This window comes from Nicotiana attenuata, chromosome 2, assembly GCF_001879085.1.
Source record: "Nicotiana attenuata strain UT chromosome 2, NIATTr2, whole genome shotgun sequence".
In the NCBI taxonomy this organism is placed as follows: Eukaryota; Viridiplantae; Streptophyta; class Magnoliopsida; order Solanales; family Solanaceae; genus Nicotiana; species Nicotiana attenuata.
Window position 1 is genome coordinate 32,958,392 of NC_031990.1, and position 12,115 is coordinate 32,970,506.

General features: G+C 46.0%; 1 pseudogene; it reads right to left on the reverse strand.

Moving 5' to 3' along the window:
* The window catches only part of LOC109218208, a 32,153-nt pseudogene continuing 21,102 nt past the window's right edge, over positions 1,065-12,115 (reverse strand).

Genomic DNA, 12,115 nt, shown 5'->3' on the forward strand with positions numbered 1-12,115 from the left:
CCCGCGGACGCACCGAGGAAGGGAGGGAAAACGACTCTCTGAACCTACCCAGCGCGGACCGCACTGATTTGGTGCGCGGCCGCGCTGGTTGAATGGACCCAAGACCCCTCTCTGAATCTTCCAGCGCGGACCGCGCTGATATGGCACGCGGCCGCGCTGGTCAAACATTAATTCACTGGCCCTCTGAACCTAGCCACGCGGACCGCGCAGAAATGCACCACGGCCGTGCGGCTTCCAGCGCGGACCGCGCGGAAATGACCGCGACCGCGCTGGGGGCCTGCAACACCTGGACCTGCAATTTCTGATACTTTTAAGTCTAAGACCTCCCGGGACCCACTCAAAACTCACCCGAGCCCTCGGGGCTCCCAAACCAAACATACACATAACTCCAAAAACATCCTACGGACTCATCCGTGCCATCAAATCGCCAAAACAACATCGAATTAGGCCTCAAGACCCATGATTTCCTTCCAATTTCCATGAAACATCAAATTTTACTGTTTCTAGCTCAAAACACGTCAAATGACGTCCAAATCTAACCAAACTTCACAGCAATTGCTTAACTCATATTTAAGCCTTGTGCCGGGCGTCAGAACCAAAATACGAGCCCAACAGCACAGTCTTCTAAACAAATAACACTTTCCAATTCTTTCATTATTTTCAGAAAACAATTTCACATAACAATTTGTTTCTCGGACTTGGGACCTAGGAATTTGATTCCGGGCACACACCCAAGTCCTAAAATTTCCTACGGACCCTCCGGGACTGTCGAATCACGAGTCCGGGTCCGTTTGTCCAAAACGTTGATCGAAGTCAAACTTAATCAATTAGAACATCAAAAATTTATTATCTTCCTCATAAGTTCATATTTTAACTTTCCGGCTAGTGCCCGGACTGCGCACACAAATCAAGGCAACCCCCAAGTGAGGCTTTCACAGCCTCGGAAGTACAAAGTGAGTGGGGAAATGCGGTGATGACCCTTTGGGTCGTCACATTCTCTACCTCTAAAACAACCGTTCGTCCTCGAACGGACAAAAGAAAGAAGTACCTGAGTCGGGAAAAAGATGGGGATAACGGCTCCGCATGTCAGACTCGGACTCCCAGGTCGATGCCTCAGGAGGCTGACCTCTCCACTGAACATGAACAGAAGGAAAACTCTTGGACCTCAACTGACGAACCTGCCGGTCTAGAATAGCTACCGGCTCCTCCTCATAAGACAGATCCTTGTCCAACTGGACAGTTCTGAAGTCTAACACATGGGTAGGATCGCCGTGGTACCTCCGAAGCATAGATACATGGAAAACTGGATGCACGGCTGATAAGCTAGGCGGCAATGCAAGTCTATAAGCCACCTCTCCCACTCGGTCAAGAATCTCAGACGGACCAATGTACCTAGGGCTAAGCTTGCCCTTCTTTCCGAACCTCATCATGCCCTTCATAGGCGACACTCGGAGCAATACTCGCTCACCAATCATGAAAGCTACATCTCGGACCTTACGGTCTGCATAAGTCTTATGTCTAGACTGAGCTGAACGAAGCCTCTCCTGAATGATCTTGACCTTATCTAAGGCCTCCTGAACTAAGTCTGTACCCAACAGCCGAGCCTCTCCCGGCTCGAACCATCCAACTGGAGACCGACATCGCCTACCATAATGCCTCATATGGAGCCATCTGGATGCTAGACTGGTAGCTATTGTTATAAGCGAACTCTGCTAAAGGCAAATACTGGTTCCACGAGCCTCCAAAATCAATGACACAGGCTCGGAGCATATCCTCCAATATCTGAATAGTCCTCTCGGACTGGCCGTCCGTCTGAGGATGGAATGCTGTGATTAACTGAACCTGGGTGCCTAACTCTCGCTGAACTGCTCTCCAGAAGTGCGAGGTAAACTGCGTACCCCGGTCCGAAATGATAGATACCGGCACCCCATGAAGGCGAACAATCTCTCGGATGTAGATCTCAGCTAACCTCTCCGATGAATAAGTGGCTGCAACAGGAAAAAAATGCGCTGACTTGGTCAGCCTATCAATAACGACCCAAATAGCATCAAACTTCTTCCGAGTCATCGGAAGTCCAGTAACGAAATCCATGGTAATCCTCTCCCACTTCCACTCGGGAAGCTCAATCCTCTGAAACAAACCACCAGGCCTCTGATGTTCATACTTAACCTGCTGACAGTTTAAACATCGAGCCACATACGCAACAATATCCTTCTTCATCCTACGCCACCAATAATGCTGCCGCAAGTCCTGGTACATCTCCGCGGCGCCCGGGTGAATAGAATACCGGGAACTATGGGCCTCCGCTAAGATCAACTCTCGAAGCCCATCGACATTGGGCATACAAACTCGCCCCTGCAATCTCAAAACACCATCATCACTTAAGGTCACCTTCGTGGCACCTCCACGCTGCACCGTGTCCCTCAGGACACACAAATGGGGATCATCAAACTGCCGATCACGGATACGCTCCAATAATGAAGAACGAGCGACCGTGCAAGCTAACACCCTGCTAGGCTCAGAAATGTCCAGCCTCACAAATCGATTGGCCAAGGCCTGAATATCCAAAGCAAGCGGTCGCCGACTGACCGTAATATAAGCAAGACTACCCATGCTGGCGGACTTCCTACTCAATGCATCGGCCACCACATTGGCCTTACCCGGGTGATACAAGATAGTAACATCATAATCTTTCAACAACTCCAACCACCTTCTCTGCCTCACATTCAACTCCTTCTGCTTGAACAGATACTGAAGACTCTTATGATCCGTGTACACCTCACATGTCACACCATATAGATAATGCCTCCAAATCTTTAAGGCATGAACAATAGCCGCCAGCTCTAAATCATGCACTGGATAGTTCTTCTCGTGGATCTTCAACTGCCTCGAAGCATAGGCAATGACTTTGCCATCCTGCATCAATACGGTACCAAGCCCAATACGGGAAGCATCACAATAGACTGTGTAAGGCCTTGAACCTGTGGGAAAAACCAATACCGGTGCCGTAGTCAGAGCTGTCTTGAGCTTCTGAAAGCTCGCCTCACACTCATCCGACCATCTGAATTGGGCACCCTTCTGGGTCAATCTGGTCATCGGGGCTGCTATAGATGAAAACCCCTCCACGAACCGACGCTAATAACTTGCCAACCCCAAGAAACTCCGAATCTCAGTCGCTGAAGCTGGTCGAGGCCAATTCTTGACTGCCTCAATCTTCTTCGGGTCCACCTGAATACCCTCTGCTGATACGACGTGACCCAGAAATGCAACCGAACTCAACCAGAACTCGCACTTCGAGAACTTAGCATATAACTGACTATCCTTCAGAGTCTGAAGGACCACTCTGAGGTGCTGCTCGTGCTCTTCCTGGTTGCGGGAGTATACCAGAATATCGTCAATAAAGACTATCACGAACAAGTCCAAATATGGCCTGAACACTCGGTTCATCAACTCCATGAGTGCTGCTGGGGCATTGGTCAACCCAAATGACATGACCAAAAATTCATAATGCCCATACCGAGTGCGGAATGCTGTCTTAGGGACATCGGATGCCCTAATCCTCAACTGGTGGTAGCCAGACCTCAATTCTATCTTTGAGAATACCCTCGCACCCTGAAGCTGGTCAAACAAATCGTCAATTCTCGGCAACGGATACTTATTCTTGATCGTCACCTTATTCAATTGCCGGTAATCAATGCACATCCTCATCGACCCATCCTTTTTCTTCACGAATAACACCGGCGCACCCCAAGGAGAAACACTAGGTCTAATGAAACCCTTCTCCAACAAGTCCTGCAACTGATCCTTTAACTCTTTCAACTCTAGCGGGGCCATGCGATACGGCAGAATAGAAATGGGCTGCGTGCCCGGAGCCAGATCTATACAAAAATCAATATCCCTGTCGGGCGGCATACCCGGCAGGTGTGAAGGAAAACCTCGGGGAACTCCCGAACAATAGGAACCGAGTCAATAGAAGGGACCTCTGCGCTGGAATCGCGAACATACGCCAAGTAAGCTAAACACCCCTTCTCGACCATGCGTCGAGCCTTCACATACGAAATAACACTGTGGGTGGCATGACCTGGGGTCCCTCTCCACTCTAAACGGGGCAAATCTGGCAAAGCCAGGGTCACGGTCTTGGCGTGACAGTCTAAGATGGCATGATACGGGGACAACCAATCCATCCCTAATATGACGTCGAAATCCACCATGTCTAAGAGTAATAAATCAACACGGGTCTCAAGACCCTCAAACACTACCACACAGGAACGATGAACTCGGTCGACCACAATAAAATCACCCACCGGTGTAGATACATAAACAGGAATACCCAAAGCATCACTAGGCATAACCAGGTAGGGTGCAAAATAGGACGACACATATGAATACGTAGACCCAGGGTCAAATAGCACTGAAGCATCCCTATCACAGACCAGAATAGTACCTGTAATGACTGCATCTGAAGACTCAGCCTCTGGCTTGGCTGGAAGAGCATAACACCGGGGCTGGGCCCCACCTCCCTGAACCATATCTCTGGGACGATCTGCTACTGGCTGACCCCTACCTCTGGCGGTCCGAGCTCCACCTCTACGGTCTCTACCTCCACCTCTATGATCCCTACCCCCGCCTCTAGCTGGCTGGGCAAGCTGTGGATCACCTGGTGCCTGAATCATGGGGCGAGGACCCTGCTGCTGAGAACTACCCGAGGCTCGAGGGCAAAATCTGACAATATGACTCGGGTCACCACAACCATAACAAGCCCTTGTGCTGAGACTGCTGGCCCTGTCGACCTGAATGTCCTCCTCGGAAACTCTGAAGTGGCGGTGCACTGATGGGCTGCTGATCAGAATAATGCTGCTGAGAACCACCACCGCCTGAAGTACCATGAGAAACCTGGAGTGCTGACTGAAAGGGTCTCGGTGAATGGCCTCTACCATAAGAATCCCTACCTCCAGACGAGGTACCACTGAACCTACCAGAATGACGAGGCCTCTTATCCGACACATGACCACCTCCCCGTGCAAGAGCCATCTCAACTCTACGGGCCGCATTGGCCGCCTCCTGAAAAGAAATCTCACTACCGGCTCCCATAGCCATCTGGAGACGGATCGGCTGAATCAACCCATCAATAAACCTCCGCACCCTCTCTCTCTCGGTGGGGAGTATCACAATAGCATGGCGGGCAAGATCAATGAATCGAGTCTCATACTGGGTGACTGTCATAGTGCCCTGCTGGAGGCGCTCGAACTGCCTGCGAAGAGCATCTCGCTGAGTAACTGGGAGAAACTTCTCTAAAACCAACTCTGCAAACTGGTCCCAAGTCAATGATGGCGACCCTGCTGGTCTGGATAAACAATAGTCCCTCCACCAAGTCTTGGCGTATCCTGCTAGACGAAAAGTGGCGAAGTCGACCCCATTGGTCTCCACAATACCCATAGTCCGAAGAACCTCATGGCAGCTATACAAGAAATCCTGGGGGTCCTCTGAAGAAGCACCATTGAATGTGGTGGTGAAGAGCTTGGTGAACCTATCCAGTCTCCACAAAGCATCTGAGGACATAGCCGCCCCATCGCCGGTCTGAGTCACAATACCCGGCTGAACTGCCATAGCTGGCTGAGCCACTAGAACCTGAGTCTGGGGAGCTACCTGCTCCGGAGTACGTGTAGCAGGAGTCTGGACCCCTCCTCCAGCCTGAGAAGTGACTGGTGCTACTGGAAGCAAACCCGCTCGAGAGACGCTCTCCATAAAGCCTACCAACCTGACCAACGCGTCCTGAAGAACTGGGGTGGCTATAAACCCCTCTGGGACCTGAGCTGGGCCCGCCGGAGCTGCTGGGGCTGGAACCCCCTCATCATAACCAACATGGGGCTCCACCTCTACTTAGTGAATCTCCAGAATCTGCTGGACAGCTCTCAACCCTCGCTAGCAGGACCTGGAGCGCCCGAATCTGCACACAGGGGTGCAGGGAGTAAAGTGAGTACTCCAACTCAGTGAGTATTAAAACATTTTCTAATAACATCACAACGATATTAATAAAACGAGCCATTTAAAATAAAAGCCGAAGTCTTAAAAACATAGATAACTGAAAACCAAATGCGGAAGTTTAAATACGACTCTACCCAGATCCGGTGTCACTAACTCACGAACTACTAAAGAGTGCTAAAAACAAGTCTGAATAGAAGTACATCAATGTTTGTCTCGGTACAAGGAAAACAAACTAATAACATGAAAAGGACTCCGGCCTACGGACGTCAGCTAGGCTACCTCGAAAGTCCCTGGACTGAAGTCAGCTCCCGATCAAATCCTACTGCTGAGGCCCAAAAGCTACTCCTAGATCTGTGCAAAAAGATGCACAGAGTGTAGCATCAGCACAACCAACCCCATGTGCTGGTAAGTGCCTGGCCTAACCCCGGCGAAGTAGTGACGAGGCTAGACAGGACCTACCAAAAACAACCTGTGCAGATATATATGTATATACAAGTGCAACAAAATAACAGCAGAAAATACCAATTAAGGCGGGAGGGGACATGCTTAGGGGAAATACAGATGAAAACAACTTATCAGAAGTAAACACGAAACTACATCAGATCTCATAACCTATATAAGTGGTCGGCGTGCCACACGATCCCATTTCATAATATATAACTAGGTGGTCGGCGTGCCACACGATCCCATTTCAGCAAATATAAGTGGTCGGCGTGCCACACGATCCCATTTCATAATATATAAGCGGTCGGCGTGCCACACGATCCCATTTCATAATACATAAGTGGTCGGCGTGCCACACGATCCCATTTCATAATATATAAGTGGTCGGCGTGCCACATGATCCCATTTCATAATATATAAGTGGTTTTCCGGCAAGGGAGAATACGACTAAGCAGTTAAATCCCGGCAAGGGAGCAACAACAATAACTTACACGTCCCGGCAAGGGAATAATCACATCTCTTTCTTTTACGTTCATTTCCTACTTTTTAATCAAGTCGAAAATCGAGCCGACGCTCCAAAGAGTTTACACATCATATTTCCTTCTCATTCTCTTCATATCATATAGAAACCATCAATTAACAAGGAAGAGTCACTACAGAATCCCAATTAAGCGCAAATAAAGACCCACGGTCAGGCTAGACACCGGTGTATAGATACTCGTCACCATGCCTATACACCGTACTCAACATTTAGCAATTAGCAAATAATACTCTAATCCTATTCCCTCAAGCCAAAGTTAGATCAAACACTTACCTCGAATGCTCCAAATTCAACTCAAGCCTCTAGTATCGCTTTACCCTTCGAATTCACCACCAAACCGCTCGAATCTAGTCGCAAATTACTTGAATGTATCAACAACTGCTAATCGAATCAATTTGAATGCATGAAAATGAATTTCCCAAAGTTTTACTCAAAAATTCCCAAAACGCCCCCGGGCCCACGTGGTTAAAACCCGAGGTTCGAACCAAAACTACCCATTCCCCCATGAACTCAAATATGTGAGTTGTTTTGGAATCGGACCTCAAATTGAGGTCCAAAACCCCCAAATTTAGGAACCCTAGTTCTACCGTAAATTCCCAAATTCCCCCATTAAAATCATTGTTTTGAAGTTGAAATTATGTTTAAAGATGTTAAGGAGTAAAGAAAATAAGTTAGAAATCACTTACCAATCGTTTTGAAGAAGAAGAATCGTTTGGAAAATCGCCTCTTATGTTTTGGGTTTTGAAAAAGTGAAAAAATGATTGAAAATCCCGACTTTATATACTTTACTGAAGACCCGACGCGGACCGCACAAAAATGCCCCGCGGCCGCGCCGAGGAAGGGAGGGAAAACGACTCTCTGAACCTACCCAGCGCGGACCATACTGATTTGGTGCGCGGCCCCGCTGGTTGAATGGACCCAAGACCCCTCTCTGAATCTTCCAGCGCGGACCACGCTGATATGGCACGCGGTCGCGCTGGTCGAACTGGAATTCACTGGCCCTCTGAACCTAGCCACGCGGGCCGCGCAGAAATGCACCGCGGCCGCGCGGCTTCCAGCGCGGACCGCGCGGAAATGACCGCGGCCGCGCTGGGGGCCTGCAACACCCGGACCTGCAATTTCTGATACTTTTAAGTCTAAAAATAGGTGAGGATATCTGCTCTGCATCTCCCGCTCGTTCTCCCAGGTAGCCTCCTCCACGGGCCGACCTCTGCACTGCACTTTCACTAAAGCTATATCCTTTGATCTCAACTTTCGAACCTGACGCTCCAAAATAGCTGCTGGCTCCACATCATAAGTCAGTTCACCTTCCAACCGAACCGTGCTGAAATCCAGAACATGAGACGGATCCCCAATATACTTTCGGAGCATAGAAACATGAAATACCGGGTGCACACTCGACAAACTGGGTGGCAAAGCAAGCTCATAAGCCACCTCCCCAATCCTCCGAAGTACCTCAAAAGAGCCAATGAACCGAGTACTCAATTTACCCTTCTTTCCAAATCTCATAACACCCTTCATGGGCGAAACCTTCAACAAAACCTTCTCACCAACCATGTAGGACACATCCCGAACCTTCCGGTCCGCATTGCTCTTTTGTCTCGATTGCGCTGTACGAAGCCTCTCCTGAATTGCCTTCACCTTGTCCAAAGCATCCTGTACCAAATCTGTACCCAATAGCCTAGCCTCACCCGACTCAAACCAACCAATTGGAGATCTACACCGCCTCCCATACAAAGCCTCACATGGAGCCATCTGAATACTCGACTGGTAACTATTGTTATAAGCAAACTCTGTGAGCGGTAGAAACTGATCCCATGACCCTCCGAAATCAATGATACAAGCGCGTAACATGTCCTCCAATATCTTAACTCGACCTGAGTACCCAACTCTCGCTGTACAGACCTCCAAAACTGTGAAGTAAACTGAGTGCCCCGATCTGAAATGATGGAAACTGGGACACCATGCAAACGAACAATCTCTCGGATGTATATCTCTGCCAACCGCTTGTAGACATGTAATTTTTGACCCTCCCCAAGATTTTATATATTTTAGCACTTAAATATTTAGTTTAGGCCTAATATAGTTATTTCAACTAATTTTGACTCTTTTACTTTATTTTATCACAAAAAACAAAAATTACAAAAAAATTAGTTTCATTAATGTTTTGTAGTCATTTTTAATTTTGAAAAAAAATACCAAAAATAGGTTTGTTTTAATAGTTATTTTATTTAAGTAGGATTAATTAGTAAATAAGGTAATATTTCAGTCTTTTCGGAGAAAGAATAAATTTGGGCTCAAACGACCCATATTTAGGCCTAATTTTCGGACCTAGCCCATAATTCTCAAGCCCATAATTCTCAGGCCCATTCCCCTTAACCTAAAAAAACCTACAAATACTAACCTAGACCCCTAGACCTAATCAGCTGAAAATACACAAAAATACGCCTAAGACCCTAGGACCTAATAGAGGAATCCGCCGTTTTGACCATAACGAGAACCCCCCCCCCCTACCCCCCCCCCCGTCAAAAAATCTCTCAACACCACCACAGCGGTTAACCAACACAGCCGCAATTCCTCCACGAAATCCCTCCATTGATAGCCAAAACGGACGCACCCCAGCCTCTTTCCATCAGAACCTACCAGAAAACGTTAAGTCCGGCGACGTTTTTATTACAAATTCCGCCAGCCTTACTGTCACGCCCCAAACCGAGGGACATGACTGGCGCCCGACCGGGTAGCCCCAGTCAAGCGGACATGGGTGCCTTTCCTAACCCACGTGTTACCCCATATTTTCCTTACTCAATATTCCAAGAATTAGCCATATAAATAATTAAGAACACCTTTTGTGAAGCATATATACGTACATAATAGTTAATGAAATTACCAATTCATTGCCCAACATATGAAACATAGATTTACACGAGTTCTTAACCCACATCTACTGTCTACGGAGCCTCTAATAGTACAACAGAATAATACAGTATTTGCCGGTAACAAGGCTCCGGCTATACCTTACACAAAATAAAATAAAACTCCGGAAACAAAGCGACCTGAGCCATGCAGGGCCCCGAGAGGAAAGGGGCTCACCAAAAAGCTGATGGAAGACGAAGGGGGAGCTACGATCGGTGGGCTGGAGTACCTGCTACGGATCCACCTACAATCATAACACGAATGTAGCGCTGTCACACCTCCTTTTTTACACACCTACCCCAAAGGATAAATGTATAAGGGAGTTTTTCCATTTAAAGTGACATTATTCGAAATGGGATTATTTATTTATCAGAGTCGCCACTTGGGATAGGATTGGCTTTTGGTGTCCCAAGTCACCGATTTAATTTAAATCCCAAATCGAGGAAAATTTTCGACTTCCCAATTGGAGTTTGCGAACCAGAAATTCTGTTGACCCGAGGGAAGGTGTTAGGCACCCCCGGATCCCGTGGTTCTAGCACGGTCGCTTAAATTATTATAATTAGCTAAAAATCTTATTTTTATACATATTTTAACTTACGTGCTTTTTTAAATTTAAACCGCTTTATTATTATTATTAAGGAGATTTGCAACGTCGTGAAAACGTGTTTCGAACCGCGTCACATAAATGCACCCGCGATTTTTGACACATTTCGACTTCGTTGGGATTTGGATTTGGGTCACATAAATGTGCACCCGAGTTTAGGAAAGTAATATTATTAAACACGCGCTTAAAGCAACTACGCGTTTGCACTTTGCTAGGGCCATGGAATTTGCTAAATGGCGCACCTCGATTCTAATTTCAAAGGATTGTACTCAATTAAAGCAAACTATGGATATTCTTATTTAAAACTGATTATCACAATCACGTCACGGGAGCCGTACCCGTAATTGTGATGATTTAACTACGTGCCTAAAGCAAACTATAATATTTTATTTTTTCTTACGTTGAGATTATTGCGAACGAAATCAATATGCACGCCTACATCAAACAAAATGCAACAGAAGAGATGTCTAAAGATAGAATGATTTTCATTTCCAAATACAATATTTTTCCTTTATAAAATCATAACGAAACTGTTAAACAAAACATAAAGCTAATTCCCTTGTTAAATTAAATCCATCAAAAAATATAACGCAATAGCCAATCTTTGTAATGTATTTAACATTTAAATAATAACATCCCTAATTGAATACTACAATAGCAACTGATTTATAATTAATACTAACGTTTTCAGAATCACAAACATGAACATCGTGAGTGTTTTTCAAAGCTTAACAAACATATTAATACATATGCTTCCTCCTCAATTCAAGATCTCTATAGCTACTAGTATTCAGTACTAAGAGGAATTTAACATAAACATATAGAACAATAACAAACAATGGGATCTTGTATAAATAAAAGCTTAGAAACAGATTAATCACTAAATATAAGATAAACAGCAGAGAAAAGTTAAGGAACAAAACCTCAGCCGCTTTTATTCATGAAACTCGAATTTAAAAGAAAGGTTAGGACGAACATGCCGGAAACTGAAACTCCGAGTGAATCTTGAAAGCAAAATCGACCGAAACGAACCAGAAACTTGGCCGGCAACCTCTGACTGGAGCCGGAACCGTTAAACAGAAACCTTACCGGCGACTTCTACAGTGGCTATGTGACTGCTTTTAGTAACAGTTTTGGCTTGTTTCGACTGACTCCAAGCGGGATCTGGTGTGGAAATTTCGGCTGATTTCTTTCTTTGTAGAAGAAGCCCAAAAATGGCTATTTGTGTTTTTAGTCCCGCAAGATCGGCGTGGGGGTCTTTTTTGTTTGCTGAAAATCAGCGCCGATTTCCCTAGGCTCTAGGCTTTAGGCATTAGTCTAGGTATTATCTTTTGCTCATTCCTTCTTGTGTTTGTGGTATAGGTAGTATTATATAGGGTAGGGATTAGGTTAGGGGTATGGGCCTAGGAACTATGAGCTAGGTATTTTGGGCCAACGCTAAAAATGGACTATAAGATTTATAAAAACGGGATAAACCAACCTAAAACTAATTCTTTCTTCTAAAATTATGTACAATTATAATATAAAAATATAAGACTAATTTTAATTAATTGAACTAAACTATAAAACATAAAACTATTTTTTTTTGTGTTTTCAAGATTATAAAAATAAAGATAGGGTACTATTTT